Source organism: Lissotriton vulgaris, chromosome 3_1, assembly GCF_964263255.1.
Source record: "Lissotriton vulgaris chromosome 3_1, aLisVul1.2, whole genome shotgun sequence".
Lineage (NCBI taxonomy): Eukaryota > Metazoa > Chordata > Amphibia > Caudata > Salamandridae > Lissotriton > Lissotriton vulgaris.
The window spans coordinates 32960507-32984821 of NC_141689.1; positions in this window are offsets into that span (position 1 = coordinate 32960507).

Genomic DNA, 24315 nt, shown 5'->3' on the forward strand with positions numbered 1-24315 from the left:
TTTGCACAATACAGACCAGCACTTTATTACCTTCAAATGCTAAATAGTGACAGCACCCTGTTTTTATGTAGTTTTTTAAAACTTGCACTTAAACACAGGAAAAGCATGGAAGGTTAATCAACTTTGTTTCCAATATGAATCTTTTTTTTTTAACATTGTATTTTTACTGTTTTTAAATTACAAACTTGAAATTTCTGCTTGCGCTTGTGTTGATGTGGTAACATACTCTATTTTTCGCATAAACTGTACCTTGTGATAAATGTTTTTGATATGTACTTTTATGATTGTTACATGCAAACAATCGAATAAAGATATTTTACTTACTTACTTACACTCTGGTAGTCCTGGGCTCAATCAGTAAGGCAGGGCTCAAGCAGCAGAACAGACTTCTAGTAGCATCAGGGCATCATCCGTGGAGCAAGCCAGGCCTTAAGCATCAGGGCATCATCCGTGGAGCAAGCCAGGCCTTAAGCATCAGGGCATCATCCGTGGAGCAAGTCAGGCCTTAAGCATCAGGGCAGTCATCCGTGGAGCAAGCCAGGCCTTAAGCATCAGGGCAGTCATCCGTGGAGCAAGCCAGGCCTTAAGCAGCAGGGCAGTCATCCGTGGAGCAAGCCAGGCCTTAAGCAGCAGGGCAGTCATCCGTGGAGCAAGCCAGGCCTTAAGCATCAGGGCATCATCCGTGGAGCAAGCCAGGCCTTAAGCATCAGGGCATCATCCGTGGAGCAAGCCAGGCCTTAAGCATCAGGGCAGTCATCCATGGAGCAAGCCAGGCCTTAAGCATCAGGGCAGTCATCCGTGGAGCAAGCCAGGCCTTAAGCAGCAGGGCAGTCATCCGTGGAGCAAGCCAGGCCTTAAGCAGCAGGGCAGTCATCCGTGGAGCAAGCCAGGCCTTAAGCATCAGGGCATCATCCGTGGAGCAAGCCAGGCCTTAAGCATCAGGGCAGTCATCCGTGGAGCAAGCTAGGCCTTAAGCATCAGGGCAGTCATCCGTGGAGCAAGCCAGGCCTTAAGCATCAGGGCAGTCATCCGTGGAGCAAGCCAGGCCTTAAGCATCAGGGCATCATCCGTGGAGCAAGCCAGGCCTTAAGCATCAGGGCATCATCCGTGGAGCAAGCCAGGCCTTAAGCATCAGGGCAGTCATCCGTGGAGCAAGCCAGGCCTTAAGCATCAGGGCATCATCCGTGGAGCAAGCCAGGCCTTAAGCATCAGGGCAGTCATCCGTGGAGCAAGCCAGGCCTTAAGCATCAGGGCATCATCCGTGGAGCAAGCCAGGCCTTAAGCATCAGGGCATCATCCGTGGAGCAAGCCAGGCCTTAAGCATCAGGGCAGTCATCCGTGGAGCAAGCCAGACCTTAAGCATCAGGGCAGTCATCCGTGGAGCAAGCCAGGCCTTAAGCATCAGGGCATCATCCGTGGAGCAAGCCAGGCCTTAAGCATCAGGGCAGTCATCCGTGGAGCAAGCCAGGCCTTAAGCATCAGGGCATCATCCGTGGAGCAAGCCAGGCCTTAAGCATCAGGGCATCATCCGTGGAGCAAGCCAGTCCTTGAGCAGCAGGGCAGTCATCCATGGAGCAAGCCAGGCCTTGAGCAGCAGGGCAGTCATCCCTGGAGCAAGCCAGGCCTTGAGCAGCAGGGCAGTCATCCCTGGAGCAAGCCAGGCCTTGAGCAGCAGGGCAGTCATCCATGGAGCAAGCCAGGCCTTGAGCAGCAGGGCAGTCATCCCTGGAGCAAGCCAGGCCTTGAGCATCAGGGCAGTCATCCGTGGAGCAAGCCAGGCCTTGAGCAGCAGGGCAGTCATCCCTGGAGCAAGCCAGGCCTTCAGCAGCAGGGCAGTCATCCGTGGAGCAAGCCAGGCCTTAAGCATCAGGGCAGTCATCCGTGGAGCAAGCCAGGCCTTAAGCATCAGGGCAGTCATCCGTGGAGCAAGCCAGGCCTTAAGCATCAGGGCCGTCATCCGTGGAGCAAGCCAGGCCTTAAGCAGCAGGGCAGTCATCCGTGGAGCAAGCCAGGCCTTAAGCATCAGGGCAGTCATCCGTGGAGCAAGCCAGGCCTTAAGCATCAGGGCATCATCCGTGGAGCAAGCCAGGCCTTAAGCATCAGGGCATCATCCGTGGAGCAAGCCAGGCCTTAAGCATCAGGGCATCATCCGTGGAGCAAGCCAGGCCTTGAGCATCAGGGCAGTCATCCGTGGAGCAAGCCAGGCCTTGAGCAGCAGGGCAGTCATCCGTGGAGCAAGCCAGGCCTTGAGCAGCAGGGCCGTCATCCGTGGAGCAAGCCAGGCCTTGAGCATCAGGGCAGTCATCCCTGGAGCAAGCCAGGCCTTGAGCATCAGGGCATCATCCCTGGAGCAAGCCAGGCCTTGAGCATCAGGGCATCATCCGTGGAGCAAGCCAGGCCTTAAGCAGCAGGGCAGTCTTCTGGGGTACAAGGCAGTCCTTCTGAAGTCTTTCACAATTCAAGGATTGAGCTAAAAATATGTTCTGATGGTAAAATATATATACCTGGTGCCACCCTTTGGCTTTTGTCGTGTGTTGGTTGTGTGACATGCTGTTCCACATTGAGTGCATTGATGAACTTATAGGGGGCATCTAATTTTCTTAGCTTGCAATGTCAGAGAGGGTGACGTCACCTAAGACGATGGTGTGGGCATGTTGGATGAAAGAGGTGGTGAAAACATCTGAGAATACATCAAGGAATCCTTGTTCTGCCTGCGAGTCCTGTATATGAGATGGAAGGTGGTGGTATGAGATGCAGAGAAAAGGAAATGGCACGTTAGCCGTTCCATGGAGGTGAGTGCTATGTGCTTGCCGGGGGTAAAGTACCAGGAGGACATATGAATGACAGATAGGCCACCTCCCTTCTTATGTGAGCAGTCCACATGATGGATGTTTGGGTGCTGTTGATGTGTGAAGAAGGACAGAAGGAAGGAAGAAGGACATTTAGGATGTGTGGCTATGTCTGGGTAAAACCATTTTTCTGTGATGAAGAGGCGATCAAGCTTGTGACAGGTGAAGAGGTCTGCCATGTCTGGTATGTGGAGAACCTATTGAACTTGAGTAATGTTTGTATGTTTCATAAATACATATGTGTATTAGTGTTTCATTGTCTTATTTGTCTCAAACCTAGTTTGTGAACTTACCTGGTGCGTGGAGAACTGCAAAGTGTGCATTAATGAGCATAAGTTGGAATGTGTGTTCTGTAGTTTGAGGGTGTCTGGTAGTTAGTGGGGTGTGTCTATATGTTGTGCAAATGTTATGTTAGTGCCTGGGTTATCTGCATCTGGATGTGATCACTGGATTGCCAGTATGAGGTGCTGGGTGAATCATATGATTGTAATGTTATCATGTAGGTTGCACTGGATAACGGGTTCTGGCCCAGGGACCTCCCAGGCAATGGCCATGGCTGGGCCCATCCTTTGCTGGGAAAATCCAGGTGATGGGATGTCCTGAAGAGTTGATTGAATTAGGGAGAATGCAGGAAATAATGTCACTTCCTGTGTAGGTGGATGGTGGGAAATCCAGTGATGTCATTTCCTGTGCAGATAGATGATGGAATAAGCAGTGATGTCACTTTCTGTGCAGAAGGATGATGGCAAATGGAGCCCTCTTGCTTCTTCTTCTTTTTTAAGGACTGATTTTGGCCGGAAAAAAACAGTAATGTCACTTTCTTTACAGGTGAACGATTGGTTGACTTCTTCTTTTAAAAAATGTTTTTTAGTGACACCAGTGATGTAACTTCCTGTTCAGACTGATGATGGGAAATGCAATGATGTCACTTCCTGTGCAGGTGGATGATGAGAAATGAAGTCTGTCTTGACTTCTTCTTTCTCAGAGTCTCTAAGAAAGAGATGTACCCACTTCTACATTTCGCTATATTCATGGTTTACCATTTAAAAAAAAACACACAATGGAGGGCATGAAAGTACGCTTAGGGACTCAACTGAGTCCGTAATCAGGTACAGAAAAAACAAGATGTTTATGGGTTACAGTGGGGTCGATGGAGGTTCTGGAAGAAGGAAAGAAGGAGAGAAAGAAAGAAAGAAACAAGGTTACATAAATGAAAGGAAAAACATGCAATGGAAGCAAGGATATAATTAAAGGATAAAAGGGATGTGAATTCATAAAAAGACAGACAGATCTTAAAATAAAACTGCTGTTCGAATATGAATTTACCTTGAAAAAATGAAAAGACAAGAGGTGTTTGGCAAAACAGAAACAAGTTGGTTTGATTAAACGCAGCGGCCGGGAGATCATCGACAGAGTTGCGTCTGAAGACAGGCTCAATATACAGAAGTTTAAAATGCAGTTCATGAGGTACAATAACATTATTTCACATTCTTATAACGCATGTGGGTCTGGTCCTAGTCATCAATCATGAATACAACCATCTGATAAGAGGGGGACACATGGCTTTCAGGCTCGTGGAGAGCTAGTGTGGGCCAGTGTGTATGTATCCATATGTCCGGCATGGGGAACATGTGATCACTACATGTGGCGTGCATGCTTTGTCATGATTGGCTGAGTGATACATGTGGTATCTAACTTTGCGGTATTTTGGGAAATTGTGCCTTTGGCCAAACGGGTTTTTTTGGGCCAATTTCCTCAGACCTATTTTTAGTGTAACTGCCTATGTAGGTTCGATTAGGGTTTTCCCTGGTTGCGTGTTTGTCTTCGGGCTGGGTTTGGGTCACAGGGCCTGTCTGAACATGTATCTCTGACTCAGGTTGATGGAGAGGTCACCTTGGGTAAACTCAACAGCAACGATACAAGTTTGTTCTAGCGTGTATATAGAACATGGCGGTCATTGATATCATATTTACAGACATTCTCATTATTATGCGTCCAGTTGTCATAGCGTACATCAACATTGCTTTTACTGGTAATGACATTGTTATGTGTGCATAGTTTATGGCGTACACTGACATCATTTTCACTGATATTAACAAGACTGGATAAAATAAATAAAAACACTGGTAAGAACATATACATAATAGGAACACGTGGTGTATGTGGAAATTCCAAAAAGACCGCAACGGATTTCCTAATAACCCATCCTTGAACCTGTGTCTAAAGTAGCAGCCAAGTAAAGCATAGAACTATTTTCACAGACTCTTGCCAAAGAATTTCCAGTGTGTGTTTCCTGCACCATGGCTGCCAGCAGGGCACACGGGTGCCAAGCTCCCTGGCTGCATCTACTCAAAGGAGAGTTTTACATCACCGTGCGAGAGCTTCACACTTGTCCCAGCTCAGATGTGAGTGTTTCATCCACTTCATGTGTGTTGTCAGGGCAGAAAATAGGCTTGTTCACCAAACTAAAAGTGCCCCATTAGTGCATTAGAAAGATAAAAAAGTTTCCCATGTTTGGAAATTGGGGCAGTTGTGAGCTTATGAACAATGCTATATAAGTGTTTGCAAGGCATTGAAAACTGCATGCATTTGAACTTGCTACAGGTAATTTGTTTAATATTAGAAAAATCAACCCTAAAAACCAGTCCTGCCGTCCATAAAACCGGCCCCCAGTCAAAATATGGCCCACACAGTGAACTCTCAGATCCTTGCTGATTACCCGATAGGCTAGTCCGACTCTGTTTGTTGTGTGCCTACTGACAAATGTAGCATTTGACATTATAAATGCACACTTTTAGATCTCTGAATTCTATTTTTGTAATGGCCGCTACTGCATATGCATGTGGCCGGTACCTTCTAGCATTTTGCGAGTTAAGTTAGCATTTGCGATGCCATTTCTGTTTTTAGCCACCATATTGCACTGTTATCGAAACTAAGCCTCTGTTACCCGCCCTGCTTGCCTCAGCAGAAAGCTGCTGTTCAGTTACTTCTCCTGATCATATTCAAGGCTGAAACCCTAAAGTTCTAATGAATAGCTTATTCTGCTCTCGCATACCTATCCCTGATCGTAGCTCTGCTCCCACGCATAAGAGAGTTGAGCCTGAACAAGACAACCTAGAGAGCCTGATAACGTGTACCCATTCTGCAGGCGGTAGCTCATCCTTCTGTGTCCCCTTTGTTCAGCCTCCACCCAAGCAGTAGTTTTCCATCAGGGGCGGGACTTGGGAGGTGTTGGAAAGCATATTATGTGTTACCAAGTGTTCTGGAGTCAGTCCCTCAGCAGCCATCACAGGAGACTGGTCAGACTGGGCTCCGCTGCAGCACCATCTTGATAAATGCTTTGGTTTGTATTCTCTACTGTCTGACCAACTCTTCATTTCTTGGAAGGCAGAGAAGTGGTCACAGGTAACCCGGGTGGCCCGATTCAGGTCTCTTCCTTCAATGTTCTCACTACAGTTCATGAAGAGAGCAATTCCCAAATCACCGTTTGGGGGGAGATGGCCAAAGTTTACAAGCCCACCTATATACTTGATTACAATAAATACATTGGTGGAGGTCAGCCACACAATGCGACTCATAAAACCTGCAATTGGCATAACAAGCTTTTACCCACCTGATCCAGATGGAAGCATATGATGCTGTGTTGTTTATTGTCAAACCACCATGGGAAGACTCATATCTTTCTTTGACTTTCATTTGAACGTCATTGAAAATCTCACTGCCACAGAAGCAGTAGCTTCCACTTCATATATTTTGGAGGACACAGCAAGGCTGCAGGTTTGACACTGTGCTGAGCCCCTTCCTGAAATAGCTCAAAAAGACTTGACCATGTCATTGTTGTAGAGTCTGCTTTAAGCAAGGGAAGCAAAAAGAACAATTGATGGACGGAATGCTAATCAATGTCAAACATTCACCCCGAGTGCAGAGATCCGGGCCTAAATCCCACATTTTTTGCTGACCATGCCATTCCAGTTTGGACCCAGCCATATGCAAATCAGTCTGGACCCTGTTTGTCAAACCTCTAAATTCTTACCAGAACCGTAGTTCTGATTCTTACTTCGACTTGCACAGGAGCAGAGATGCTAGGTCCCAAAGCCCCTTCAAGAACATCCGAAGGTCAGCTTAAAATTGAACCTCCGAACTATTCTTTTGGGGGAAGGGGGAATTGGATAAAATAACAAACAAAGAAGAGACTGTCCTGATGGTTCTTCTATTGTTAGTCCGTCCTGCAGACTTCTTACTTCGACAGAACCTGTGAAACGAATAACCAATTTACCAACAAATCTCATATGAAGTCTCTCTTCTACTCTGCTTGTGTATTATTAACCTTTACCTACCCTAGTTCTTCCAGGATCTAGCTCCTCTCCTTTTTCTCTTGTGGTATCTAGTTTTTCGGTCTGAATATCAAGTTAGTTGTACCTGAAATGACAACCGTACTCTTAGTGCTTATCTTTATTGCCTACTTCTTATTAAACTCCTTGCTGTTGTACTTACATTCACTAACTGTGATTTCTTCTATTATTTCTTCTGTTCTTCTCTGTTCTAGAGATCTTCTCTTTTGTTGTATGAGTTTTTGCTCCTAATATAAATGTACAAGTTTTGTTAAGCTATGGACTAACTTAACTAATGACTTATCTAATTATCGTATCTTAGACTTACTCTCATTTTATCTTGGCTTTTCTTTTATTCTTTACTTCTGTTGCGTGTTTTGACTCTCCTCTAGCTGTTGCTTTTTTACTCTTTTTAACTCTTTTATATGTCTCCTGTTTAAGATTACAGATATGTAAATACAGAATATATACCAGCGTCTATATGATAAGAGAACAAAAGAAGAAAAATTCTTAACAAGACTCAAAGATGTAATATGGCAAGGTGACATATGAGTTTATGTGTGTGGATTCCCATCATTCACCAAGCCTGGTGATTAGCTTCATCATTTGGGTATCCTTTTGTATAAGATGACATTCCAGCTCTGTATATATCAGAGCTCTCGAGTGTCAAAAGGTATAGTTACCAAGATGAGCAAGATAGAATATGTGGGAACAAGTTATTAAGTGCAGTGCAAAATGTGAAGTGAAAAAATATAAAATTGATGCGTGAACAGACTGAGAATTTTATTAGTGTCTGTCGCGATCAAGGGTTAAAAACACGACTCAAGGACCAGTTTTAACAAATAGCTGTCCTCAACAGAAGTGGTCAACATGTTTCAGCACTTAGAGGCAAAAGGTTAAGCCATGTGCTTTCATCAGGACCTCTAAAGATAATAAAGCTACTGCTATTACAACATTTTGAAAAGGATATAGTGTGAGTATGATGTCTCACAATCCAGAATTCCTTGTGGGATCAACAATTTTCTGAAAAATAAAAATTCACAAAACACAAATGAATCTTGAAAAAGAATAACGTGATAGTTCTCTAATTATATGTGGTAAGAAAGTATTACATCATCACATACACACCCAATCAATGGGGCAAAACTCCATCTTAGCTTATTAATATGGAGGACAAAACCTCACCCCACCTGGCGACAGCTCAGGATAAAGGAGGCACCGCTCTAAAAAAAAGAATACACCAAACTAAAATTTATATGATTTCGAACAAGTTTGGTCCAGGTCTGATCTTTGGGCTGGGCGGCACCTGTTTTGGCAGTCTGTGCAGCGATTGTGGCCAGAACTTGGGTTGGGGTCCTGACACTGTTCCTCATGGGAACAGACCAGCCCGAACTGCCAAGCCAGGTCCTCCCTGGACTGGAAACTAGCATCCAGGCTCCAGCTTGACTCAGTTGACATGTGAGCATGGGACCCAAGTCTGGACATACCCATCCCATTTGGGGTGTCAAATGCAAAAAGAACAATTGATAGACTGATTTGCACATGGCTGGGTCCCAACTTGGGGGCTTTGTGAGCAAAAACACAATTTATTGAACCCAGATCTGTGACTGGGGGTGAATTCTTTGCCTCCCTAAGTGGGATGGGTGTGCCCAGACGTGGGTCCCGTGCTCGCTGTGCCACTGGATTCCAGCTATCCTGGCTGATGAGGGATGATACTCCGAAACCGGTCCCAGGATGCTTGTTTCCAGTCTAGGAAGGTCCTGGCCTGTCAGTTCGGGTTGGACTGTTCCCATAGGCAGCAGGCTCAAGACTGATTTGCATATGACTGCGTCCAAACTGGGGTGGTGTGGTGAGCATATAAATGACGGATGAAACCCAGTTCTGTGACTGGGAGTGAATGTTTGATATGTTCAGCATTCCACCTGTAGGAAAGTAGGATCTGCTTTCATGGTTAGCCCCACTTTCTGCTTGATGTCAGTATGTTTTTGACTAGTCTGACTGGGATCCTGCTAATCATGACCCCAGTCAATGTGCTTTCTACCTAAATTGACCATGGTAAGTACTTGTGTTCATCCACAATTTGCTACTGGTGTACCCTGGTAAGTCCCTAGTATATGGTACTAAAGTACTCAGGGCACTGGTACACCAAGGGTTTCCCAATGGCTGCTGCATGTATTGTGCCACCTGCCGGAGTTCTCTTAAACTGTAACTGTAGAACTGCCATTGCAGCCTGTGTCAGCTGGTGCTTGCACCACTCACAACAGATATAGGTTTGCTTACATCATAGGTCACTACACTTAAAACCTATGAGTCACCCCTATTGCAGGCTCTTCAATCCAGAGGGCACTTGGTTATTAGTGTGATGGTGTCCCTGCATGAGCAGGACACCCCTACTAACCCCAGAGTCTATTATCCAGACTTTGTTAGTGCGGTCAGCCATTTTAATACAGATAGTGGACATCAGTCATTAAGAGATGTCTATATAGTGGCTGCACGAAACCCGGTCATGTTTGGTATCAAACGTGTTGGAATCAGACCCCAACACTGAATCCAGGGTTGGAAATATGATCCCATGTTATGAGGGGCTCCTTTGGGGTTCCCCGTGTACTACTGGTAACAGCCTTTCAGGGTCTGACAATAAGCTAGTGCTGCTGCCGACCACAGACACAACTCTGTCCTCCTGCTGCTGAGCCAAGCTCAAGCAGGAGAAGGTTTAACAATAGGTTTCCTGTTGCAGGAAGGTGTGACCACCTCCAAGACAGGACTAAGTATATTGGCCTGGGGTGGGGGCACTTGCCAGCACCACCACACTACTTTGAAGGGCACATTCGGTGCACTCCTTGCATACTCCAGTTTGAGCCAGTTCAGGGAGCCCTTAGCTACCGCTCAGGTGTGTTACTGGATAAAGGACATGGTGGTATCCTCCCCTCTGCCAAGCCCCTCCTCTGGGAGGGACCCCTGAGTTGTTCCAACCCTTACCCTAGGGTACTTGAGGGCTTAACTGTGGGTGGTTTCTTAGATTCACTGTGAGACAAGACTCAAGCCTGAAACCACGTCACTCTTTGACCGTCTGGACACTTGAACTTTGCTTGACTTCACCTGGAACCAAGACTGGATCAAGGAATACCCCTGCTGCGCCTGGTCTCGCTGTTCTGCAAGTCTTCTTCATCTGTATCTGTGCTTCTTCTATGATCTTCAACAGACCTGTGGGCATTAAAGACACCCAAAGAAATCTCCCTTAGATTGAAGGAGCCACTCCCTGCATCTGCAGGCACTGCTATGAAGCTGATCTGTCGGCTGTTCTGATGTTCTAAGGACATCAAAAGTCTCAGCAACATAGGTTGTGGTTCTGCAACTCCTTTGAGGCCTGGCCTGACCTCTCTGCAATTTGTAGGCCAGTATCCCTTGTTAGAACCGCTGAGACCAAACCCATGTGCTATACGTTGATTTGCCGTTGCCAAGGCTTGTTGGCTCTGCATTTCAGAGATCTGCGGGCTACAAGATGCTCCAGCCTTTAGCATCTTTTCCAGCCAAGATCTTCGTCTTCACTGCATCCTCTGCATCTTGGGACTGCATAATTTGTGAGCTGCTCGAGGTCCTCTTGCGACTCCTGTGGCTACGGCCTGTGGGTCCTCTCGAGAGTCTTCTTCTGCTTCATTGGATTTGCCACCTGTGGGGGGAATTAGTGAGTGGGCGGAGTTGTGATGGAACCACGCCATCATAAGCAGAGCCCGCCTATAGCTCATGGCGGCGTGGTACCGTCACAAGCATGGCGGCGCCGCGCTATCCCCCCTCCCAGCGCCGCGGCTGAATTACCACCGCAGCCAAGTGGTTAAATAGGTGTGAACCATTTACTAAGCCTGCCTCCTACACTGACCGTCATTTGTTCTTGTTGCTTAAGCAAGGAGAGCAACAGGAGAACTCTGTCTACTGTCCCCATGCAGAGCCTGGTGGCAGCATGACACAATTCAAAGGAGTGCCTTTCCTGCAGTAATCCATTGATCTCTTGGGGGCCATCTACGGAACTGAGCCAACGGTTTTGCCTTGTTGTCTTTTTCTATCAATACTCCTGTATGTGTATGTGTGACCACTTTTCCAACACAACACAAAGGCATACTTCTACTAAATAGTTTGTTTACCGAACTAACCTAGCGGGCTGGTGTACATTGTAGACTCTGGTCTTGGAGTATTATAAAATCCTATGCAGCCTTGTGATCTGTTCAGTGTCTTGTTCTCTATTGTTGTATATGTATTTGTTCACTGTCTGAGCGCTGTGTCATCTGCACTCATTTTATAAATAACTAGCAGCACGCCCCAGCGTTGCCTGGGGCAGAAGGGGGCTGGGGGCAGCATTTCAGGCTTGCGTGCACTCCCGCCCCAGCCCCCGCCCGCCACGACATTGTCCGTGTCCCGGAGCCTGCGCCTTACCTCAGCCGCCATTGTTCGGGGCCAACCTCCCGCCCCCCCCCCCCTCCCGCCACGGCCCCGGCCCCCTCCCGCCCGTGTCCCGGAGAGCCTGAGCCTTACCTCAGCCGCCGGTCCCGCTCCAGGCGCTTTTTCTCCTGTAATTCCCCGTTTGCTACCTCCCGCATGAAGCAGCGCCAGTCTCTCCAGGACTCACCCCCGTCCGCGCTCTAAGTGATTGTCCGGTCCCGCTCCAGGAGCCCCGCCCGCACAGGCCGCCACTTCGCCCAGCAGCAAGCAGGGCCACGGCAGTCCTCCCAGCAGGTCGCGGTCTTCCGTCAATGGGCACGATCCGCAGAGATGCACAGCCTCGGACAACCCGGGCAGCACGATTAGCCGACATTTCAGGAAGTGTTGCAGGGAGCGCAAATGATGTCAGCACGCAGACGTCGCGTCCGGCGGTACTTGCAAGGGACTCCTTTATTTTTATTTATTTTATTTTTATTTCTAAATTTTTTAAACAATGTATATTTTTTATTTTTAATAGCCTATGTCCTTCTGCTGCTTGCCCTGAGGTTTTCAAAGATGTCTTGGGTGTTTGGATTGGTGGTGTACTTTTCGAGTTTACCTGGCTCAAAGGACACAGTTCTCTCTTTATAATAGTAGTATAGATAAATGTAGATGTCCTTATATTGAAAATGTGATAACTATCATCATACAAGATTTTGTGCCCTGTACCTTTTTTCAATACCATTGATAATGATACAAGTCACTAGTTGAGTTTTCCCACTTCCAAAGCAAAAGTGTGTGTGTTGTGAATGTATGAAGTTACAACACATGCCTTTACAATGCAATTTTTACTTCGCAACATCCTTTACAACGCATTCTTTTACATAGCATGTCATTACATCACATTTTCAGAAACTACCTTTACAACGCATTCCATTACATCGCATTATACCTTTACAACCCATACCATTACAATGCATACCATTACTTTGCATTTAAGGTAAGTGTTGGATAGTGTAGGGGTAATAATTACTATTCTAACTCCAGTGACTGCAATAGTACTCCTTGATTTTCCTTCCTTGCCTCGTCCTTCTGGAACGCACTCCCCCCAGAATTCAGGCTTACTGTCTCCTACACCCACTTTAGGTTTCTTCTTAAAACCCATCTGTTTCGCAAAGCACACAACTGAGTCCCCCCCTGATCTGCCGCTATATCCTCCCCCTTGCTCACAGCTCAAAGAAACCATCAGGTGCTAATCGCGCTTTCCAAATTCCTTTACATAACATAACAATAGTGTAAGGGTACTATGCATTGTAGGGGTATGAGTTGTAATGACTTGCGATGCAATGCCTCGGTTGTAGTGATATGCATTGTAATGACATGAGTTGTAGTGACATGCAATGTAATGGCTGCGTTGTAATGACATGCAATGTAAAGGATGTTGCAATGTAATGACTGCTATGTAAAGGTAGTGCGATGTAATGCCTGCGTTGTAAAGGTTGTTTCCTGTGTGTTGGTAAATAAGTCCCACAGGACGTTTGTTTGGCTTATTACTTTAGGGAACTTAGGCAGTATTCCCCAGCATGTTTGCCTTAGTTTCAAAGGCAGACATGGCCACTCAACTCCAGGAATGTAGGCCTCGGACGGCATTCTCGGACTCACCCACAGCTTGCATCCACAAACTGGAAGGAGCTGGATTTAGCACATTGAGTTCGCTAAAGACAAATGTAAGGCATGTCTTCCTGAGCCTCATGTGAATGTCATTGGAACTATTAGTGAAGGTTCTCTAGGCATGCGTTTGGTAATGCTCAGAATGGATGCGGGTATTTGGCAGGTGGTAAAAACGTAGTCAAGCTGTTTATTCATTTGGAAGGTTGTGGATGCACCAACTGTCAACATCTAGACATATGTGTTTATAGAGGTTTGTATGTGGTGTGTTTGTGCACAATTTGGTTAATGACTGGTTCAGAGGTTGTCATGAATAGGGATTCTGCCCTGTGGTTGTATGTTGATGTGAGTGCAAGGGATCTGTTTGATTGGGCCCATGGCTGGCGGTATGAAATACTTGTGTGTGGTATGTGAATGGCATGTGAATGAACCATAAAGCAGTTGGTACAGTGAAGAGGCTTTATGGCTCACCATCAGAGGGCTTGATTTCAATATTCAGATACTTTGATAAGTATTTTATCTTTGATGCCAGCCTTTCTGGAGGTGCTGAAACCAATCAGTATAAGTATACTACATCGCAATGGCGACAGAGTATCTTTACCGTGAAAATAATGGTCTTGCCGGACAATATATATGTGGACGGATCATTGGTGTAACCATGGGGAAGACTACCCCATCTCTGGCATGGTTGCACCCCTCCCTTTTCCTCACTGAGTAAGGGCCAACTGTGGCTGGCCTCTATGTTCCCCCACCTAATTTATATATGCGGACATAAAGGTCAGTTTTCACTTCCCGTCACCACCCTGAAAACCTTTGTGGAGAAGGGCAGGGAGAACTGTCTACGCCTGCCCTTGCTGTGGAAGATAACTCTCAGGGTGAGAGGGGAATGTTTTTGTTTAAAAAAGAATATTTGGTTTCCGGATTTTGTTTTTGAAAATTAGAAGAAATAATTGACGGACGGCTCCGTTAAATTGATGTAGCAGTGCGTCAAACATAAAAAGTCATTGACAGGAACCGCCATGACAGCGGGTCCTGCTAATGATTTTGAAACGACCGCCAGCTTAGCGTCATATCTAAATTTGGTGGGCGGGGTAGTCTCAGCATGGCAGACATTACGTTGTCCGCCAGGGTAACAGAGAGTTTTCTGTCAGCTAAAATTTAAATCTGGCCCTTTTTAAGAACTCCTCAGTTTTATTTTGCAATCTCAACGCCCGGAAGTGTCTAGCGTGGTCTAACATTGATTTTGTTCACTTTGCAATAATCCTACACTAAACTTGAAAGTGAGTACATGGCTAAGAGCACTGATTTATTTACATTTTGTGGTGGAAAGTTCAGTAATCTGTTGAGATACACAAATTGACATCCAACCAGCATTTTCATGTGCCTCCACATAAAAGTGGAGCCTAATTGTAGTGAGTAGCCCCAGCTCCTATGATCGGAAAATGCTAAAAACGCAACAGAGACACATCACACTTATGAAGTGAAATGTTTGCAGCTCTGGATTTTGGGCCCTAGCTCAGTGGGCACCTAGGCAAACCTGGCACACCTGCACATGTTTTAAAAGTCGACAACCAGAGGGATCTAGGGGTGCGTGACTTGTATGGTTCTCATCCTGCGATTTTAGCCAGAAGCCCTTGCAAATGTCAAACTTTCGTAAGAAAGACACATTCTTCTCACATTTCTGTGATGGAAAATTCAGGAAGTAAGGAGCCACAAATTTCCTACCACCCTCAAATTCCACAAATCTCCTGATTAGAATTCTACCCTACTTTTGTGGGTGTGCCAAAAGACCACAACACAAAAGGCCCTAAAGTACTATGTTGAGAGATAAGGAATAGCGGTAGCTGCTGTATTTGGAGATGTGCTGTGGTGACACCTATGCAAACCTACCGACCAGAGACATTTTTGAAAACTAGACAACCAGGGGCTCCAGTGTTGGGTGCCGTGAATGGATCCCAAAGGACGGATCAAACCAAGGTCAATGGGAGGCCTCGCCAGGGGACTCCAATTGACCTTGATTTGTTTTTGTTGCGGGCACCAGCACCAGCCACACAAACGGGACAGTATTTTTATCAGCACTAGTGGGGTAATGCTGGGTGGAATGAATTCTGTATATTCCTCTAGATTTCAGAACCTTCCCTCACAGAAATGTAAGGAAAATGCATTGTTTCAGAATATGTTTGAGGTTTGCAGGGCAGAGTGGGTGAGAAAACCTCATGAGATCCATACATGGCCCACCGCCCTGGACTCCCAAGATTGTCTATATTTAAAAAAAAATTGTGGTTTGTAGGCTTGCATGGGTGGCACTAATGCAAGGTCCCAAACACAGCTTCTACCACTAGCAGCTGGTATCAGGGCAGAGTTGCAAAGCGGAATGGGGGCAGAGGGGTTCAACAACAAATATAGATAAATATAAGAGAAAAAGAGAACATACCTGCCATCCATTGCATCACAGCATTTTAAGTCCTGACTGCAGCACAGGCTGCCAGACTCCCCTACGACCAATCCTGATGCCCCTCTCCTGCTGCTGGCATGAGAACAGCATCAGGATTGGCCTAAGCAGTCTGGATGTACACCCTCAGAGAGACTGGGAGCTTGTTCCTGCCGTCTCCAACCCGGCAAAGCAGCTCAGGTTGGGGACAGCTGAGTGTGCATGTCGGTTTGGCCGTTCTAAGATGACAACTGACATGCGGACTGATAGCAGAGGTCACCACTCCCACTCCATGACTGCCCCGTGTTGGCTCCACCCCCAAGGCTCAGCACTTAGATGTTGAAATATAAAAAATAATAAGCCTGTAGTATTATCTTTTTATTTTTCAACTTTTGAGGCTGTTGGTTTTTGTTGTGGTCTCCTGGCCCACCCACACAAGTGGGGAACCGTAACTGAGGGTGAAAGAAAATTTGTTGCTCCCGGCAAAGTACAGAGGTTTTCAATATAGAAATGTGTGGAAAATGTGTGTTCTAGTGGAATTTAGAGGTTTCCAAAGGCATCTGGATAAAATGACCTGGTAAGACCCAAGCAAGTCATGCACCCCTGGACTCCCATGTCTGTCTAGTTTTTAAAAAAATGTGCAAGTTTGCTAGGTTTGCTTAGGTGGCGATTGAGCTAGGAACCAAAATCCACAGCTACCCAATTTTTAAAAAAGGGTCAGTTTTGAGTGTGAAAATGAGAAGTATCCAAGTTACGTTTAGGGCTGTTTCTTGTTGCGGGCACTAGGCCTACCTACCTACACAAGTGAGGTACCATTTTTATCGGGATATATTGAGGAATGCAAGTTTGCAGGAAGTTTGTGGCTCCCTGCAGATTCCCGAACTTTCCATCACGAAAATGTGAGGAAAATGTTTTTTTTAGTTAAAGTTTGAGGTTTGCAAGCGATTCTAAATCAAAATCCCTCGTAAAAAGCTAAACAAGTCACCCCACCCCACCCTAAATTTCCCCAGGTGTCTAGTTTTGAAAAATTTGAAAGTATGATAGATTTGCCTGGGTGCTGGTTGAGATAGGGCCTAAAATTCACAGCTACCTACTTTGCAAATAGAGGGTCTGTTTTGAGTGGAAAGTATGATGTTTCCATGTTGCGTTTTAGGCTGTTTCATGCTGTGGGCAATAGGCCTATCCACAAAAGTGAGGTACGCTTTTCATTGAGAGACTTGGGGTAATGCTGGGTGGAAGGAAGTTTGTGGCTCCTGCAGACTCCAGAACTTTCCATCACAGTTATGTGAGGAACATCTCCTTTTCTTAGTCAACATGTGAGGTTTGCAAGGGATTCTTAACAAACCTGGGGAAAGCTGCACAGGTCACCCCACCCTGGATCTCCCCAGGTGTTTAGTTTACAAAAATGTACAATTTTTCTAGGTTTCGCCAGGTGCTGGCTGAGCTAGGGACTGAAATTCTCAGCTATCCACCTTCTAAAAAAGGGTCCGTTTTGAATGGAAATAATGTGGTGTATTTATATTGCGTTTTAGTCAGTTTCCTGTCACAGGCACTAGGGCCTACCCACACAAGTGGAGTACCATTTTTATTGGGAAACTTGGGGGGATCCAAAATGGAAGGTAGTTTGTGATTCCTCACAGATTCCAGAACTTGCCATCACAGAAATGTGAGGAAAATGTGTTTTTGTAGTCACTATTTGAAGTTGGCAAGGCACTCTGGTTAAAAAATTACCCGGTGAAAGACAGGTGCCTACTTTTAAAAACAAATGTACAGGTTTGCTAGGTTTTCCTAGGAGCTGGCTGAGCTACAGCCAAAAATCCATAGCTGCCCATTTTGCAAAAAAGGGACAGTTTTGAGTGGAAAAATGTGATGTATCCATGTTGTATTTTAGGATGTTTCCTGTTGCTGGCACTAGGTCGACCCACACAAGTGAGGTACCATTTTTAGTGAGAGACTTAGAGGAACGCTAGTTGGAAGAAAGTGTGTGGCTCCCACAGATTCCAGAACTTTCCATCACGCAAATGTGAGGAAAATTTGATTTTTTAGTCAAAGTTTGAAGATGGCAAGGGATTCTGGGGGAAAAACGAGTGAGAGCCATGCATGATACCACAACCTGAATTTTTCCAGGTCTTTATTGACCTAGGGCCCTAACTACATAGCTCCCTACTTTGCAAAAAGTGGGTCCTTATTGAGTGGAAAACTGCAATGTGTCCATGTTAAGTTTTGAGCCATTTCCTGTCACAGTCACTAGACCTACCCACACAAGTGATGTACCATTCTTTATCAGGAAACATCTATGAATGCTTGATGCAGGGAGTTTTATTGGCATGAATGAAGCCTGTTATGTCCCTGTGGCTTGAACATGGGGCCAGCTGACTGACCCTTGGAGAGACCTCTGGCTCCTAGGCCCATACAGGCCTAATGCAACAAAGCAGTCCTTGGTCAGCAGTAGGTGAGCAGGGCAGGGCTCACAGTTTGGCAGTTCTTCTTTCTGGCTTGGTACACAGGTTCAGAAGTGATCTGAAGAGTTGGGTCTGAGGGTGCCATATTTATACCTAGAGCCCACTTTGAAGTAGGAGAAGGTTCTAGAGTCGGAGAGGTCCTCCCCCAACAGAGGTAGCTAGAATGTGCTTCCTCCCTGCCCTGGCCCTAGCTTGTCTGGTGGCACAAAAGAATAGTGTGAAACTCTTTGTGAGAGTACTGAGGTAGAGTCTTTGTGTTGTGCAAGCGTGGTAGGTGACAGCCCTCTCTTCCACATCCTCTCAGAGATGGCCCATCCTGACAACACCCCCTTTGTCTCACTATCTGGGAGTAATACCTAAAGACCAACTTTCAGCTATAACTAGTCATGTGACCCAGGATACTGGAAACAGGCGCCAAATGGTTAGGGAAAGACAATGACAACATTCTAAAAGTAGCATTTTCAGAATTTTGTAACTTAAAATCAAACCTTTTCCTATTAAAAAGGGTCTTAGATCACAAGTAGAGGCCTAACTTGACAACCTTATTTGTTCCCAATCAAATGTTAGCACTTATTAAATGTAATAAAGTAACCCAATGTTATCCTTTTTGTGAGCTAGGCCTTGCAATAGTGAAAAACAAATTTAGGAGTAATGTCCGACTCCTCCCAGCAAATCTCTGAGCCACTACATTACGCTTGTAGTGCTACTATAAGAGTGCATCATGAACCCTAGCGCATAAGGAAAGGTCACTGGCCACTGACTGAACTATGAAATACAGCAATAGTCAGGGTTCAGTGGGACCCTCAGGCCGCTGGGCCATTGTGCTTTTCCATCATGCTTATGGTGCTACCATCAGAGTGAATCTCTAGTTTACACCCACTTCACCTACCTGTACCCTCAAGCGCCACCAGTCTTCTTATCAAATTCTATGCACTACTTACCCATAGCTTAAGGCTCCTCCCAGCTCCTCTTGTATCACACTTCCTCCCTTTCATTGTCACAGTGGGGCCACCGCACACACACACACACATATCATCTCTCAACTGCGTCCCTGTATCCTTTATATGTCAGTGCTGTGTGGCCACCTAATCACAACAATGCGCTATATAAAAAATAATGACAAACAAGGAACTATGGACAAGAGCTGAAAGCTTTAGCTAAAGTGCCAAAAATCTTTGCACAGTCCTTGCTTCCCACCAAAGCTTTTTGAACTAGCATCAGTTAACTTACATCCCTCCACCCGAGCTTTAAGGGCCGGAGCAGCCCTTCCAGACACCCTGGCTTACAATGACTCCTGGAATGGACCCAGAAGTGAGATTTATACTGAGGCAGCACAGAGGGCAGCAGAGTTTATGAGGGAAAACCTAGACAAGGCCTTAGCTGGAAACAAACCTTACACTCAGGAAGCAGAGGGGACGGAAAGAATACCTCAGGTCTGGCATTTTGTACCAGGCACATGTTTTGGAGACCAAACAACCAACACTCGGCGAAATGGGAAGCACAAGCCCCTGCTCAGGGCACAGCTAAGGTCTCTGGCCAGCAGCTCTCTAGAATGATTACACTTTACCTGGGGGCCACAGCCCCTCCTCAGGATACTGCTCACACCTCTGGCTAGCAGCCCCCTAAAATGACGGCACAAGACCTAGGGGGCACAACCACTGCTTAGGGCACAGAGAAGGTCCTCAACTAGCAGCTCACTAGACTGACTGCACTATACCTAGGGGCCGCAAGACTCGGCTGAGGGCACAGCTAATATCTCCTGCCATCAGCTCCTACAGCGACTACACCATACCTACGGACAAATCCCTGGTCAGTGCAAAGCTAAGGTCTCCAGCTAGCAGCTTCTTAGACTCACTGCATTATATCTTGGGCTGCAAAGCCCTTCTCAGGATGCATCTAAGGTCTCCGGCCAGCAGCTCACTAGACTGAATCTTGTATACCTGAGGACCACAAGCCCCTGCTCAGGGCACAGATAAGGTCTGTGGCCAGCAACTCTGTAGAATGACTGCACCATAGCTCAGGGCCACAATCCTATGCTCAGGTCACAACTAAAGTCTCCGGCCAGCAGCTCACTAGACTGACTGCACTATTTCGTGGAGGCCATAGGCCTCTGCTCAGAGAAGAGCTAAGGTTTACGTCCATTAGCTCCACAGTCTGACTCCCCTATACCCGAGGGCCAAAATCCCCTGTTCAGGGTACAGTTAAGGCCTCCAGCCACCAGCTCACTAGACTTATTCGGCTGAACCTGGGAACCGCAGATCCCTGCTCAGGGCATAGCACAGAGTGTTCGTCCCGCAGCTCACCAGACTGATTGCACCCTCCCTGAGGGCCGCAATCCCCAGCTCAGGGAAGGGTACAGCTAAGGTCTCCTGCCTGCAGCGCACTAGAAAGATTTCACTATACCAGTGGGAGCCACAAGCTTGTTTTCAGAATCCTGCTACAGTCTCCTTAAAATTGTCCCAGCCCTACTGATGACTACCTGCTAAACCTCAGCCCGTTAAAAATAATGCCAGTTAAAAAACAATAAAGCCATTGCATACAGTGACTGGTGGGATATCTTGTGTCGTAGTGACAGGCGTCGACTGAAAATCGTTTATGATCCAGAGGGTCTTCTTTTGATATATTGAGGGCTTTGAACATCCAATCCCAGAAGTACACTTCAAGGCAGTCCCAATCAGTTTTGTAGAACTTGGCATTAGTAAGCATGGCAGCTCGAGCCCACATGACCGAGCATCGGTTGCTCGGTCATGTGGGCTCGAGCTGCCATGCTTGTCGATTGAGCTTGCTAAAATCAGTGAAAAAGAAAGGATTGAGTCCACTACTTATGAACAGTGACCACCGTTGGAGTATAAGCACCCTCATTATCCAGGGAGACAACAGCTATTCTCTAATGTTTTCTACTGTGTTTTTGTTGCTACTTGCCTGTTATGAAACATATTGGTGGTCAGGGAGAAGGTGGTTGAGTTCTGTGGACTCCTGAAGTTGCCTTGTCACTGGTGGTTGAGTTCTGAGAATTCCTGAAGTTGCCTTGTCACTGGTGTTTGAGTTCTGGGGACTCCTGATGTTGCCTTGTCACTGGTGGTCGAGTTCTGTGGACTCCTGAAGTTGCCTTATACCTGGTGGTTGAGTTCTGTGGACTCCTGAAGTTGCCTTATCACTGGCGGTTGAGTTATGTGGACTCCTGAAGCTGGCTTGTCACTGGCGATGAAGTTCCGTGGACTTCTGAAATTGCCTTGTCAACGGCGGTTGAGTTCTGTGAACTACTAAAGTTGTCTTATCACTGGTGGTTGAGTTTTGTTGACTCCTGAAGTTGCCTTATAATTGGTGGTTGAGTCCTGTGGACTCCTGAAGTTGCCTTGTCACCGGTGGTTGAGTACTGTAGATTCCTGAAGTTGACTTGTCACTGGTGGTTGAGTTTTGTGGACTCCTGAAGTTGCCTTGTGTTAGAACTGGCTATTTCTGGTAGGCTAAGGCTGACGCCAAAGCCAGGCAGAGACCACCATTCTAGTCAGGGCAAGGAAGTCACACGCCAAGATAACCTCTGCTCACCCCCTTGGTAGCTTGGCACAAGCAGTAAGGCTAAACTCGGAGGCAATGTGTAAAGCATTTGCGCCAGCGCACAACAGCAACAACATACTAGGCACACCACAAAAGAGACTCCACACAAGGTTATTATAAAAATAACTTTTGTATTGTAAAAACACATCAGATAAAATCACACATATACATGGTGCCAACTGGCACGGGCAATATTCACAGGGATTATGTACACAAGACAGGGCCACAAGGGCCACTGTCATATTCAGATATAGCACTTCCAGATAAAATGTAGAATATCAAATCACTTCTAGAATAAAGAATAAATGTAACATAAAATAATAATCAAAGATAACCACCAGTAACCACTGGTAACAGGAACCAGGACCTTACTAGGACCACCTGTACTAAGAAAGAAGAACCACCTAAGTATCACACAGCATTAGGGGTCTAAGAAAGAATACATTACTCATGATGCAATAAACCTACATTCAGAGGAGTAGAAAAGACAACCACCTAAGAATAACCACATTTAGGGGCATAAACCAGAACACCTTACCCATGATGCATGAACACATTCAGAGGAGTAATAAGGAGAAACACATGATGACTAAACATTCAGAGGTGTTAAGAATAGAGCACATGATGCAATAAAATCACATTCAGGGGTGCAGCGCAAGAAGACACATGATGACTAAACATTCAGAGGTGCAGCGCATGGAAAGGAAGACACATGATGCAGTAACACATTCAGAGGTGCATAATAAATCAATAGCGCAAAAACTCACATTAGCAATAACTATTAAAAAGCATAGAAATCACATTGCGCCAACACTACATAAGCCACCACCTGTGGCAGTCCCCAGGCCAACTGGCCTTGATGGGGCAAGGATGCCCTGGGTCCAAAGTCAGGGCGCGCTGCCATGCAGCGCCAGTCCAAAGTACAAAAGCCTAAACGTGGCAGGTGCCCACAAAGTGCTGGGCACCTGGGCATCGCAATAAAATAAACTGCGACAGGGTCCTCACTGACCCTTGGGCGCAAACTGCGCCATGCTGGAGCCACACAGGCTCTCTAAACAATGATGCCCCCACGTTGGAGCTCTCAGGCTCTGGCACAAAACATGCCTTCAGGGAGCCTCTCGGGGCTCTGGACTGCGTTGGGGCGACCCGCTGCCAACTGGGGCCGCTCTAATTGCACCACCAACACTGGACCTCACGGGGCCCTCCAAACACGTTGGGGCGACCCACTGCCAACTGGGGCCGCCCATGAAGCCTTCATGGCTTCCTGCTGGCACTCTGCAACGTTGGAGCGGCCCACTGCCATCTGGGGCCGCCCTTGAAGCCTTCGTGGCTTCTCGGCATCGAGCGCGAGCTCGCGCTACTGCGGGGGAGGGGCGGACACCGACAACGTGTCCCGGCGCCCCTCCCCTGCTCTGCCCCACTCACCGGCCGTCTCCACGCAACGGGGAGCCTCGCGGTGGGGGCAGGCACCGACAATGTGCCTCGCGCCCCCTCCGCTTCCATCCTCAGGCCGCTCCTCTCGTGGCAGGGCTCCCTCCGCTCACGGGAGCCCTGTCAGCCGGCCGCCATCACTCTTCTCCCGGGCCCGGCGGTGATCACGGCCATCTTGAAAACACGCCCGGGAGCCAGCCAATCCCGTCGCGGCCCCTGGGACGAGCCTCCAGCAGCACCCGGGGGTCAGCCACTCACAGCGCGGCTCCCGGGACAGCTTTTGATGACGCGGCGGCACTTCCTCCAATGGAGGCGCAGCTCACCAGAACAGGCCCACAGCAGCGGCCAATCACAGCACGTCTTCTTCGACGAGCCTCCGGGCAGCAACCAATCAGGTCGCGGCCCCTTCGTGATTCCTCCCGCAGCCTCTTGTCACCTTCAGGCCCCCGGGCAGCAGCAATCACGGCGTGGGCAGCCGAAGTTAAATGAGATAAAAAATAAGCGAGGTGGGCACTCGCCAGGGCGGGCAGAGCGCTCCTCAGCGCTATAATCAAAATAAAGCGTTCTAAAGCGCTATGGGGCAATAAAGCGCTCCCAAGGCGCTAGGAAGTCCAGATAAAAGCGCTCTCAAGCGCTTGGGGAAAATAAAGCGCTCCAAAGCGCTAGAAAACAGGCAGAGCGCTCAGGGGGAAGCACAGCGCTTCCAGGTGCTAGAAATCCCACACAAGCGCCCTCCAGAGGAAAATGCAGCTTCTCCATGCTGCAAAGATCCCAGAAATTCCCAGGGGTCAAGCAAAGTCCCCCCATCAGCCCAGCAAGGCAGAGGGGTCCCCCAGGAGTCCAGGAAAGTCCATCAGAGGTCCAGGAGCTGGGCAGGGCCCAGGGATTCCCCTGAGCCCCAGCAGCAGCATGCCCCTGGCAGATTCAAGTCAGAAACAAGAACAATTTGGAAGGGGATACAACCCCTTCTTATACAGTGCAAAACCTTTGAAGTTCTTTGAAGTCCTTTGAAGCAGGCAGTGTGAGAACCAGCTGGACTGGTTTAGAGGGAAGTCCCCTTCAGTATCAGGGACAGAGGTGTCAGTCGCCCAGCGGGAGGTGGAGCCAGCTTTGTAGTTACACAGGAATAGCCCTTCACTATCAGGTGCCATCTCCTCCCACTTCCCTGGCAG